Source organism: Dromiciops gliroides, chromosome 1, assembly GCF_019393635.1.
Source record: "Dromiciops gliroides isolate mDroGli1 chromosome 1, mDroGli1.pri, whole genome shotgun sequence".
Taxonomy (NCBI): Eukaryota; Metazoa; Chordata; class Mammalia; order Microbiotheria; family Microbiotheriidae; genus Dromiciops; species Dromiciops gliroides.
In genome coordinates, this window is record NC_057861.1 from 723213576 (window position 1) to 723226126 (window position 12551).

The 12551-nt window shown below is 38.3% G+C and overlaps 1 protein-coding gene and 1 pseudogene across 1 annotated transcript in view; both read left to right on the forward strand.

The window, feature by feature from the left end:
• The window catches only part of CNTN3 (contactin 3), a 450405-nt gene that overhangs the window by 92778 nt on the left and 345076 nt on the right, over positions 1 to 12551 (forward strand). The gene's annotated exons all lie outside the window — the stretch shown is intronic.
• Positions 6229 to 7308, forward strand: LOC122736728 (annotated as a pseudogene).

Sequence of the window (12551 nt, forward strand, 5' to 3'; positions counted from 1 at the left end):
TCGTCCAGGGTCACACAGATAGTAAGGATCTGAGGCTGGATTTGAACTCAGGTCCTCCTGACTTCAGACCTGGTGCTCTATCCAAGGTGCTCCTTTTAATAAGCTCCCTACCTCAGGTTCAGAGAATGGTTGTCACTTTTGCTCCCTTCCTGTCAGCTTCTGAATCCTGGCTTCATTAAGCAGCTTTCCTCATCTTCTTTTGTGCCTTCTGTCTTAATCTTACTCTTTGCATATTCTTAGCTTTTCATCACATAGCATCTACCTTCTTCTTTTGCTTGCAATGCCTCAAAGCAGGTTTCCTTGGATTTAGAGCATCAGCTCTACCTCATGATGTGAAAATAAAAAAAAATTCATCATTCTGTGAGGTATGACCCTCAGTAGTCCTTATATAAGTCCCACAGTCCCCAAATAGTGGTTGACTTCATCACTTCTTAAATTCGCAAAAACACTCTATGTAAATCTATGTAAAACACAATGCTTTGTAGACACTTCTACCTCAGTGAGGGCTCTGCATTCAGAGAGATCTGTTCACTATATTTATCTGAGGGATAGTTTTCTCTTCAGTCCTCAGAATAGTGTCTGTTACTCTCTTTAAGCATCTTTCTGCCTGATGGTCTATGTTTCTTTTCAACCTGATTGTTATCGGTGTTCCATATACAGCTCTTCTCTCCTTGCATCCAAAAACATGCACATACAAGAAGGCAGTACCTTACATACAACATAAGTAAAAAGTCATGGGGTGGGAGGAAGGGAGGGAGGTTCATGGAGGAGGGGGCGCAGCAGAAAAGGCCTTATGTATTAAGTGGCTCAAACCTTGAAGTAAAATAGGAATTCATCCCAGCTTAGAGACAGCTTATATGATACTGAAATAGGAAATGGAGTGTTGTCTATAAGAAACTGAAACAAGGTCAAATTGGATTAAACATAGCATGCATAAAGGGGAATCCTGGGTAATTAGGAAAGAATGTTATGTTGGGGCCAGATTGTGAAAGGCTTGAAATGCTGGACAGAGGCACTTATGCTTGATCCTAGGTCTGGGTTTGGGGAAAATCACTTTGGCAGCTGTGTGGATCATCATGAATTGGGTAGGGGAGAAGCTAAAGCCCAGTATACTCTTTGACACATATTAGGTACTTTAACACATTTTGTTGAAGAACAGTAATCTGTAAAGGTGCTATGAGATATAGGTTGCGTAAAGACCAATCTAATATAAGTTAATTAATAAAATAATCAGTAAGTACCATAGAATTTCAGGAAAGGGGGAAAGTTAGTAAAAGATGAAGGATTTGGGGGAAGCTTTAGGAAATTTAAAGAGATGTAAGATATGGGAATGTGAAGAGGTGGGGGTAGTAAGAGTTTGTACTAGAAAGTTGTAGCCAGCACACTGACTTGACTGACTTGAAATAGGGAAAGAAAAGATTGCCCTAGTAATGAGGGGACAGAAAATGAGAGACTTTGAATGACAGGATAAGAAGTTAGCCCCTGGTCTGAGGTACGGCACAGGGGCAAAACAGGAAGCTAACCAACCAAACTTAAACTTGCTGTAGTACATTCTGAAAGAATTATGGATTTTCTCAATTGTCAAGGGACTCTAAACAGTTTACTAAGAAACAGACTAGAGCTAAGAACAGGGTTGGTGTTCACATTTTAATTAGAGAAACCCAGGGGAGCCAAATGGAGAGGAGAAACTGGATTGTAAGCAATTGAGCATCCTTTTTGAGGCATGTAGATTTGCTTTTGGCAGAAAGAGTACCTGAGCAGCAGCCCTGGAATTTGAAGTCCCAATGCTACAGTGCCATTTCTGGCCAGCTTTGTGATGTTTCCAGATTCCTAGTATAATTCCTTCTATCTAAGTAGTCTGCAGGATGCCCTTGAGATAACAGTGTTCCTTTTCCTCAACGATATTAATCCTCATCCACATGTTGTCTACCATGTTGTCCACCTTGGTAAGGAACTAGGTGGAACACTGGATAGAGTGCAGACCTGGAGTCAGGAACACCTGAGTTCAGATCCAGGTTCCATACTTAAGAACTTTGTTACCCTGGGCAAATCACTTAACCTCTATCTGCCTCATCTGTAAATGGGGATAATAATATCAACTACTCCAAATGAGATAATATTTGTAAAGTACTTAGCAGAGTGATTCCAAATAAGAGACACTCCATAAGTGTTAGCTGGTAGTATTATAACTATAAAAAACTGTATAAGTCTTACTATTATTATTGGGTCAAGGAATCTCCTTACATGAGATTGTGTGTGTGTGTGTGTGTGTGTGTGTGTGTGTCTGTATCTGTGGGTCTAGAGTCTGGATCTGTGATTTCATCTGGTAAAGGAACTCCCAGTGTGGAAAACTGACAATTGAAAAACGTGAGAGACAGAGTTTCTAGGTAATTAATAATCAATTTATTAGTTAGGCTTGCTAATAATCAATAAATTGATGGTCAATGGTTTCCCTTGGTTACCAAAGACAAAACCATGGAGAGATTGAAAGTCTTAATACTTTTGGAAAAGGAGGTGCCCCTGACAAGTAAAGAACCAACCCTGATATAGTGGACATATTAATGAGGAGGTGAGCTTGAAGTCTTCAACTCCTCCAGCTGAGACCATAGCTTGATCATGAGATGCAGATATTCCCTGAAATCTGGACAGAGGAATCCATCTCCACATAAGACCATGCTGGTTGATTGTCTCCTTCATAATCTGGGTCACCCTAAAATGCAGTGGAGGGGTGCAAGGCCCTGGAATCATTGCTTTGGGGAAAGAGTTTACCTAGATTAGATTCTGTTTATACTCTAAAGAGAAGTAAGGTGTCCTTGTTGGGTGGCTGAAGATCAAGGAGTATGTTCCCCAAGGATTAGGGCAATCTCATCTATAAGCCATATCCTTCAGAGTCCTACAGGGGTTGATCCCTGAATGAGGAAATAAAGAGAAAAAAAAAACCTGAATCCTCATTTAACAATTCATTGTTAATCTACTAGAAAAATCATAATTCCTTTGAAAACCATCGCACTAGTGCAGATTATCAGCAACTTGTAGCTTACAGACTTAGGGTGGTACCTGAGCATGGAGCAGTTAATGATTTGCCCACTTTGGTGCTAAAACAACAAATAAGTGTCAGAGGCAAGACTTCAGCCTGAGGCTGCCTGACTCTGTGAAAAGTCATTAGGGCATGAGGGCAGCTGGATTGCTCAGTGGATAAAGCACCGGCACTGGATTCAGGAGGACCTGAGTTCAAATCCAGCCTCAGGCACTTGACACTTACTAGCTGTGTGACCTTGGGCAAGTCACTTGACCCTCATTGCCCTGCCCCCCGCCCCAAAGTCATTAACCTGTGTGTGAATTGGATTTAAGGGAAGGAGAGCAGCACAAAGTTGTCCTCTTCCAGGGTCATAGAAGTCCAGTAGCAAGACAAAAGTCAGGATGACTGGTGAAGGCCCAGGATGCAGGGGAAGACCTTGGTGTCTCCACTGTCTGACCAAGCTCCTGGTGCCCCAAAAAGCCTGATTCAGCTACTCTCATGGTCTTTGGAACAAAGAGTTCTTATTTACCGATTCCACAAGGTGAAGTCTTCACATGCTCAGGGTAGATATTCCCCTAATTCACTGATGGGTTTGAGGCCTGTCAGGCACCCTCAACCAGTGGGACACTCAAGGAGGATGAACACCCCTGGTATGCATGCTTGTTGAACCCTTTTCAGGGTTGCTCATCCACCTTTAGTGTCTACCTTTCACCCAACTGTCACCTGTGGCTACAAGGAACTGTAGCAAGCTCACCAGTCACTCCCAGTAAAACAGTCTGGGCACATGCACTAAACCACATTATCTAGGGGATATTTCTACCTATAGGATAGGGATCCATTTGTTGTGTGATGAACTGGTAAGTCATATTCAACTCTCTTTGTATTCTGCAGTGGCCATTGGGCTGAATCTCTATCTTGTCCCTCTGGGGTCATGTTTGAGAAAGCCATATGTTCCAGTCAGCAAGGAAATAGAGCATAATACAGGCCCTGTTAGGAAGAATGATAGACCATCCAAATTAGACGTGGTAATTAATCATGAAGTAGCTTCTCTCAGAAGATTTTCTTGCCCTCTCCTGGATTCTGAAGATCTGAACCACAAAATTATCTTAATTCTTACAAAGATTCTAAGCCATCTTTTCCCAGTGCCTTGGACAAGAAATCATTATCTATAATGCACATGAAACCACATTTATACGATTGTTGAGCAGATAGGCCCTAGTTGCTAATGGCTTTTCCATCTTACATTTTCTCAATATTATTCATAGTTGGAATATTAACATTCAAGTTGAATTGACACTTCTATGATAAAGTGCTGATTTATTATTTAATGTCTTCAAAAGATTCTACATGGGATTTATCTTGCTCTTATTATTTAGAAAGGTTTTTTTTTTTTTACCTTAGGTTGCTGTATTTGTTAGCCAACATACCCCATAAGAAATGAAGAATTTTTGAAGTTGCAGACTTTGAGATTGGAAATTACATTCTCTCTAAACCATTTTGTAAAATTACTAGGTTTCTTAATAATGAAGTGGGCACTTGAATGATATCTTCAAATATTAAGATTAAGATATTTCATTCATTGTCATTTGTGTCATCAGCTTCAATCACAAACTATATTAACACAGTCCTTCAAAAAACTGTAAAGTGTTCAAATAAGAATCCTAAAGATATGTATATTAAAAAAGTGAAGGAAAAGAACCATGTTGCTTCAGTGATAATGACTCATTAAGCTTTTCCTTCCATACTGTCTGTGAGAAGGAAAACTTCATAATTTCCTTGTTCCCCATCTCCTGACAGAGGTGATCAACTTCTCTTCTGTATGTACTCCATGATTTAGTTAAGTCATATTGTCAAGGGTTCAATAGAATGAAGGAAAGAACCTATGAGCTTTTCCCCCTGCCTTTGTTCAAAGTGATTTTCATTTCAGTCCACAAATGCTGATATTTTTAGCCTTCTCAAAGCATGCATGGCCAGTTTCTTAATGTTTTTATTTTTTATTTCATTCTGAATTAAAATTGAAAAGAGTATTACCATATACACAGAATACGAAAAAAAGAATGGTGTAGGAAAGCGTGAATCTCTATTTGATACCGTTTGCTTTTATTTAAAAAAAAAAAAAAGATCCCCACTGGTGCCCCCATCACTACCTTGTATAGCTTTTGACTTATATACATACAGATTGTCTTTGATATTAACAGAAATTCTTTAAGGGAAAATATTTAATTATCTTGTTTTTTTTAACACCCAGAACATATCATGATATCAGATACTTTATTCCCCTTTTTCCTTTTCCTTCCTTCCTTCCTTCCTTCCTTCCTTCCTTCCTTCCTTCCTTCCTTCCTTCCTTCCTTCCTTCCTTCCTTCCTTCCTTCCTTCCTTCCTTCCTTCCTTCCTTCCTTCCTTCCTTCCTTCCTTCCTTCTTTCCTTCCTTCCGTATGGATCCTCAGATTTCATTAGTATAGGGATTTCTCAGTGAGGAAACTCCCTCTATCAATGCAGCTCAACACTTGCTTTACTTTAGAGTTTAAGAAATTTACTTCTGGCATTGTTAGGTTAAGTGCTAAGGGTTACACAGCCAGAATGGGACAGAAACAGGAATTAAACCCAGGTCTTCCTGACTCTGTACCCACTATCCCATGTTGCTTATTGCCGGATGCACATTAGGTATTTTTAATTTAATTTAATTAAAATTTTTTTTACAGAAGCTGTTTAACAGAAGCTTGTTGATCAATTTAAGTTTAATAAAATGTTTATGTCTTATTGAGTATTATAATGTAGATGAAAGGTTGTATGAAAATAAGCATCAAAAGTATGACTACACCTAGCTATACCAGATCTCAAACTATATTATAAAGTGGTAATTATTAGAACAGTCTCATAAAGTCTGAGTGGCAGATCAGTAAGCTAGATCAGGTAGACAATATATAGTATTATATGACCATAGTAATTTAGTGTTCGATAAACATAAGAGTCAACACTTTGGGGACAAAAATTCACTATTTGTCAAAAAAAACTGCAGGAAAAAGTGGAAAACAATGTGGTGAAAATTAGGTATAGACCAACATCTCACACTGAATACCAAGATAAGGTCAAAATGGGTACATGATTTAGACCTGAAAGCTGATACCCCCTTTCCCCACTACCTAGAAGAGGGGTCCATACGGCGTTGTCCTCAGTTTCCATCGTAACTTTAAAGGGAAACTTTCACAATGTCTGGAGCCCTAGATGTCTTGCAGATGAAGGAGGAGGATATCCTCAAGTTTCTCGCTGTGGGAACCCATTTGGGTGGCACTAATTTGGATTTCCAGATGGAACAGTATATCTACAAAAGGAAGAGTTGATGGCATTTACATCATTAATTTGAAGAGAACTTGGGAAAAGCTTCTGCTCACTGCTCATGCCATTGATTGTTGCCATTGAAAATCCTGCTAATGGGGGCAGTTAGGTGGTACAGCAGATAGAGCACTGATCCTGGAGTCAGGAGGACCTGAGTTCAAATCTGGCGTCAGACACTTAACACTTACTAGCCGAGTGAACTTGGGCAAGTCACTTAACCCCAATCCCCCCCACACACACACACACCAAAAACAAAAAACCAAAAAACCAAAATCCTATTGATGTTATTGTCATCTTATCCCAAGAACACTGGCCAGTGGGCTGTTCTGAAGTTTACTGCTGCCATTGGTGCTACACCTATTACTGGATACTTCACCCTGGACACTTTTACTAACCAGATTCAGGCAACTTTCAGGGAACCTCACCTCTTGGTGTTCACTAATCCTCAGGCAGATCACCAGCCTCTAACTGAAGCATTGTCTGTTAACCTGCCAACCATTGCATTGTGCAACACAGATTCTCTACTTCACTATGTGGATATTGCCATTCCATGCAACAATAGGGGAGCTCACTCTGTGGGTCCAATGTGGTGGATGCTAGCCCGTGAATTCCTACGTATGTCTGATACTATCTCCCATGAACACCCATGGGAAGTGATGCCTGATCTTTACTTCTACAGGCATCCAGAGGAGATTGAGAAGGAAGAGCAGGCTGTAGCTAAGAAGGCAGTGACAAAGGAGGAATTTCAGGGTGAATGGACTACTCCTGCCCCAGAATTCACTGCTGCTCAACCAGAGGTGGCTGATTGGTCTGAGGGAGTGCCCATTCAATCTGTGCCCATTCAGCAGTTCCCCACTGAAGATTGGAGTGCTCAGCCTGCTATCGAGGACTGGTCTGCAGCTCCTATTGCTCAGGCCACTGAGTGGGTAGGGACTGCCACAGAGTGGTCCTAAATTTTACCCCAGGTGCTCTAATAGAGAGGGAAAAGATTCTTGAAGGAAAATAAATCTTGATTTCTTAAAACAACAACAAAAAAGGTGATACTAGAAACAAATTCGGGGAGTATAGAATAGTTTAACTGTCAGATCTATGGAAAAGGAAAGAATTTAGGATGAAACAAGAGATAAAGAACATTACAAAATATAAAATGAATAATTTTGATTTTATTAAATTTAAAAGGTTTTGTACAAACAAAACCAATTCAACCAAGATTAGAAAGAAAGCAGAAAGCTGGGATGGATATATATATATATATGTATATATATATATATATATATATATACACACACACACACACACACACATATATGTATATATATGTATGTATATGTGTGCATGTGTATATATATAGCTATTATCTGTGATAAATGCCTCATTTCTCAAATACATAGAGAACTGAGTCAAATTTATAAGGATGCAAATAATTCCCCATTGATAAATGCTCAGAGGATATAAACAGGCAGTTTTAGAGGAAGAAATCAAAGCTATCAATGGTCATATGAAAAAATACTCTAAATCACTATTGCTTAGAGAAATTCAAATTAAAACAGCTCTGATGTACTACCTCACACCTACCATATTGGCTAATAAGATGGAAAAAGAAAAGTATGGATGTTGGAGGTGGGGTAAGAAAATCAGGACACCAATATACTGTTGGTAGAGTTGTGAAGTAATCCAACCCTTCTGGAGAGCAATCAGTAACTATGCCAAAAGGGCTATAGAACTGATCCAGTAATACCACTACTAGGTCTGTATCCCAAAGAGATTTTTTTTAAAAGGGCAGGAGGTGGAAAGGACCTATTACTAGGTCTGAATTTGAAAGAGATTTTAAAAAGTGGGGGAAGGACCTATTTGTGCAAAAATATTTATAGCAGCTCTTTTTGTGGTGTCAGAGTATTGGAAACTGAAGGGTTATCCATCAATTGGGGAATGGCTGAACAAGTTATGGTATATGATTAGAATGGAATACTATTGTGTTGTAAGAAATGATGAGCAGGCAGATTTCAGAAAAACCTAGAAAGAATTAGATGAACTTATATATTAAGTGAGCAGAACCAGTAGAACATTGTACATAGCAACAGCAATATTGTATCATGAACAGTCGTGAATGATTTAGCTATTCTCAGCAATACCGTGAACCAAGATAATCCCAAAAGACTCATGGTGAAAAATACTACCCATATTTAGAAAAAGAACTGATGGAGTTTAGATGTATACTGAATTGTCCTTCCTTCCTTCCTTCCTTCCTTCCTTCCTTCCTTCCTTCCTTCCTTCCTTCCTTCCTTCCTTCCTTCCTTCCTTCCTTCCTTCCTCCCTCCCTCCCTTCCTTCCAGTGACTAATATGCAAATATGATTGCACATGTATAATCTATATCTGATTGCTTGCTATCTCAGGGAGGGGAAGGGAATAAGGAAGGGAGAGAATTTGGAACTTAAAGTTTTTAAAAATGAATGTTAAATTGTTTTTACATGCAAATGGGGGAAAAATAAAATATTACTAAAATATGACCCTAAAATGAATTTATTTAGAATTATCCTGAAATGGTTGATGGAAACCACATAAAGAGGGCCACCTCTCCTGAGTTTTTTTTCCCCCTTATAAACTGCAACCTTATCACCAAACTTTTGTTCACCATCTGCTGAGTTGAGAAGTAATATACTTCATATTTCTCCATAAATGGGCAACAAGCAACTATATTTATGTGTTAGATGTTTTTCCAAAGCTTGCTCAGAATGAAAGAAGTGTAATCTGGGGGCAAGACACTTAACCTTTAAGTGCTTTCCTTATCTTGTGTGCAAAATAAAGCACTTGGACTAGATGATCTCTAAAGCCCTTTTCAGTTCTAAAAATTTGTAATAAGTATAAGATAACTGAATGCACTAGCAGAAAGAAAGAATTTCTGATGTTACAGGCAAACATCAAACTCAGCAAACTGTATTCACTCTCTTCTCACTAGCTGGGAACTTGTGAACCAGCAGGGGGTGAAATTGACAAGAGTTCAGTATTTGGAGCTCAAGAGTCTTGTAAACTTCACCCCCTGCTAATTCACAAGGAAGGAGTTAGGAGGCAGCACAGATGGACAGCCCAACCTGTATACGCATTCTTGGGACAAGTACAGAACTATGAACCAAAACCAAAATTGATTTCAAATGACTAAAGTCTGGCTTACCAGGTTAGACAGTTTTGCAAATGAAATCAACACATGTTTTACTGGATGGCTACTATACACAAGGCATTGTGGTGTTGTGAAAATATTGGAATTAAATGGTTGCGTGCCGTGATATCCTGTATAAATAGGTATTCTAAGACCATAACAGAATTCTATATATAGATGCTGGTGTTCATTTGCTGCTTAGTGTACATTTGTTGTTTCTACTAATATGTAAATATTACAGGCAAGTTATGAATATAGCCTATCAGACTATTTCCTTTTTAGCCTAGTTTATGCTTATGAATTGAGGTTATTTCTCAAGCTGGAACTTGCAGGTGTTGCTTAAAGCCTTAAGGACAATATAATTAATGAGAAAATGACCTCTAAGACTAAATTCCTTTAGAATTTGGACACTTAAAAAAAGAGATTTTGTTTATATGCAACCTACTATTTTAAATATAACTTAAAAGAGCAGCTAAACAATTTTTCTCCTCTACTTAGAAATTATTCTAAATCAAAAGAGGCATAAATCTTTGAGCTAATTCTCATTCTTCCTTTTCAAATCCTTTTCATATGATTATCAATGTGAATATTAATAATTGTATATTGTTTAATATAAATTTTATAATATGAAATCTAGCTTTCCAGGCTAACCCTCACCCAACTTATACTCTTAGGTTGGGTCTTTGAGAGACAACTACACCAGGTTCGAAGTACTCTGTGGGTCTAAATTCTCAGAAATGTAATTTTAAAAAGGCTGTCAATGGATTTACCTTCACTAATCATCCAGTTGACTCTGCTCATAGCAAAGACATTTCTGATAGCAGATTAAGAATATCAGTTGGAGAACATTCCCACTCTATAATGTGGGGTACACTATCCCACAAATTCATTCAGCATCTGGGGGAAGAGTGGACACACATATGGAATGCACTGGTAGAGACATACACACTTGTCTCCAATAAAACTCAATCAGTGCTGCAGTGTCCCTGTGTATCTTTTCTCTTTTCAAAGTGTTGTCATGTTGCTCTTCCCTGAACTTAGTTGGTCATGTCATTTGGTGCAGTTCCTGGGCATCCTTCTCTTGGTAGCTAATTCTACTCCACAGGTGTACTTTCTGGGCCTAGACTTGCCTAGGTATCTTCTTCTGTTAGGTAGGTTGCACTGAAGAAAGGCTTCATTTCCAATTAGTTTAGGGAAGTCAGCCAATAAACATGCATTAAACACCTACTATGTTCCAGGCACGTAGGGCAACTAAGTGATGCAATGGCATCAAAAAGAGTAATCTTTTTTTTTTTTTGAGTTCACATCTGGCCTCAGATACTTACTAGCTATGTGACTCTAGACAGATCACTTAACCTTGTTTGCCTCAGTTTCCTCATCTGTAAAATGAGCTGGAGAAGGAAATGATAAACCACTCCTATATCTTTGCCAAGAAAACTTTAAATGGGCTCACAAAGACTATAAATGACCAAACAATGTGTCAGGCACTGTGATAAGTGCTGGGGGTATAAAGAAAGGCAAAAATAGTTGCTGGCCTAAAGGAACTCAGTGGAACGGAAGAAACAACATGCACATATACTGAATAAACTGAATGTAATCTCAGAGGAAAGGACTGGTTAAAGAGGAGTGGGAGAGACTTCTTACAGATCCCCATCCACCTCCCCTTTGTCCAGACAAAGAACAGTTTGCTCTCAAGAAGAAACTTATTCCCCTTCTACAAGTGTTTCTATTTTCTACTGCATTTTGAGTTTTGAATATCTCAAAATCAACACCTTGGAGAGTGCCTGGCTTTCAAAAAGGCCACCAAAGGCCAATCTGTAATGCCAAGAAAAAAATTGAATTAAATTTTTCTTTACCTTTCCTAAAGGAGCAATGAAGTATAAAGAATTTTAAAGCGTTAAGATCCTGTTGTCTATGTTACCTTCCCATTACATCCTGTGATTTCATCAAATGAGTTATGGAGCACTCAATGGGATCAGGAATACTCTGATCAAATCTCCCTTCCCCCCATTTCACAGATAATAAATATTGTTTTGACTAAGCAAAAGTAAACATCCTGGGGCATAGTTTTGTTTTTTCCAGAGGGCCAGTATTTCTTTAGTCAGCTAACATAAAAATTTTCATGGATGTCATCATGAATTGAATTTAGGCTTAAAAGCTGCCCAGCATCTTCATTTTCCAGAATAATTAACTGAGGTCGAAGGACATGAAGTAGATTATCCAATGCCATTCAATTGATACAATATATTGTGAGTATATAGCAGTGAAGTTTTAAGAGGTGTTCAGTTTCTTCAATTTAAAGCATCCTCATGTATAGTATAATGTCCTAATAGCAAAAGGTGCCATTTTGATTTGTCTTTGTCTTGCCTCTGTAGTGTTTTGTTTTGCTTTGTCATTATTTATTTGAGCTTAGAATTTCAGAAAAGAGGTCTTAAATTCTGCCTTTTTTCTATTACTAGATCTAGTAATGATGAGAATTCAGGATTTGATTGGACTCATCACGTTTTGACTCAAAATCCCTGTCCTATTTTTATTGAACTAGAGAGGAAACCTTATATACTTTGATTGACAATAGAATTGGGATAATTTGATATTCCTCCTAAATAAGCAGTTTTGTCTTTGCCTCTAGGCTTTCAGCACTTATATCTATCTATCCATCTCTCTCTCTCTCTCTCTCTCTCTCTCTCTCTCTCTCTCTCTCTCTCTCTCTCTCTCTCTATCTATCATCTATCTATTTATCTATCACCTATCTATCTTTCTATACACACATATATACCAGAATATACACTTTGGGATATCTGAGGTCTATCTACTCTTACATTTCTTTGTGTTTAAATCTTGAGGATTTCAATGAATATGAAGCAGTTACCACTTGGATTTGCTTTTTTCCTCGGTTCTTCTTTTGCCATATTTCCTTATTTAGGGGTTTAGAGAAACTGCAGGAAAAGCTTCAAGTGAGTTTGTGGTTGAACATTACACATAGTGCTTTCCCACATTTCTTTATAGTCAGATACTTGTTACATGAAACATTGATATCACAT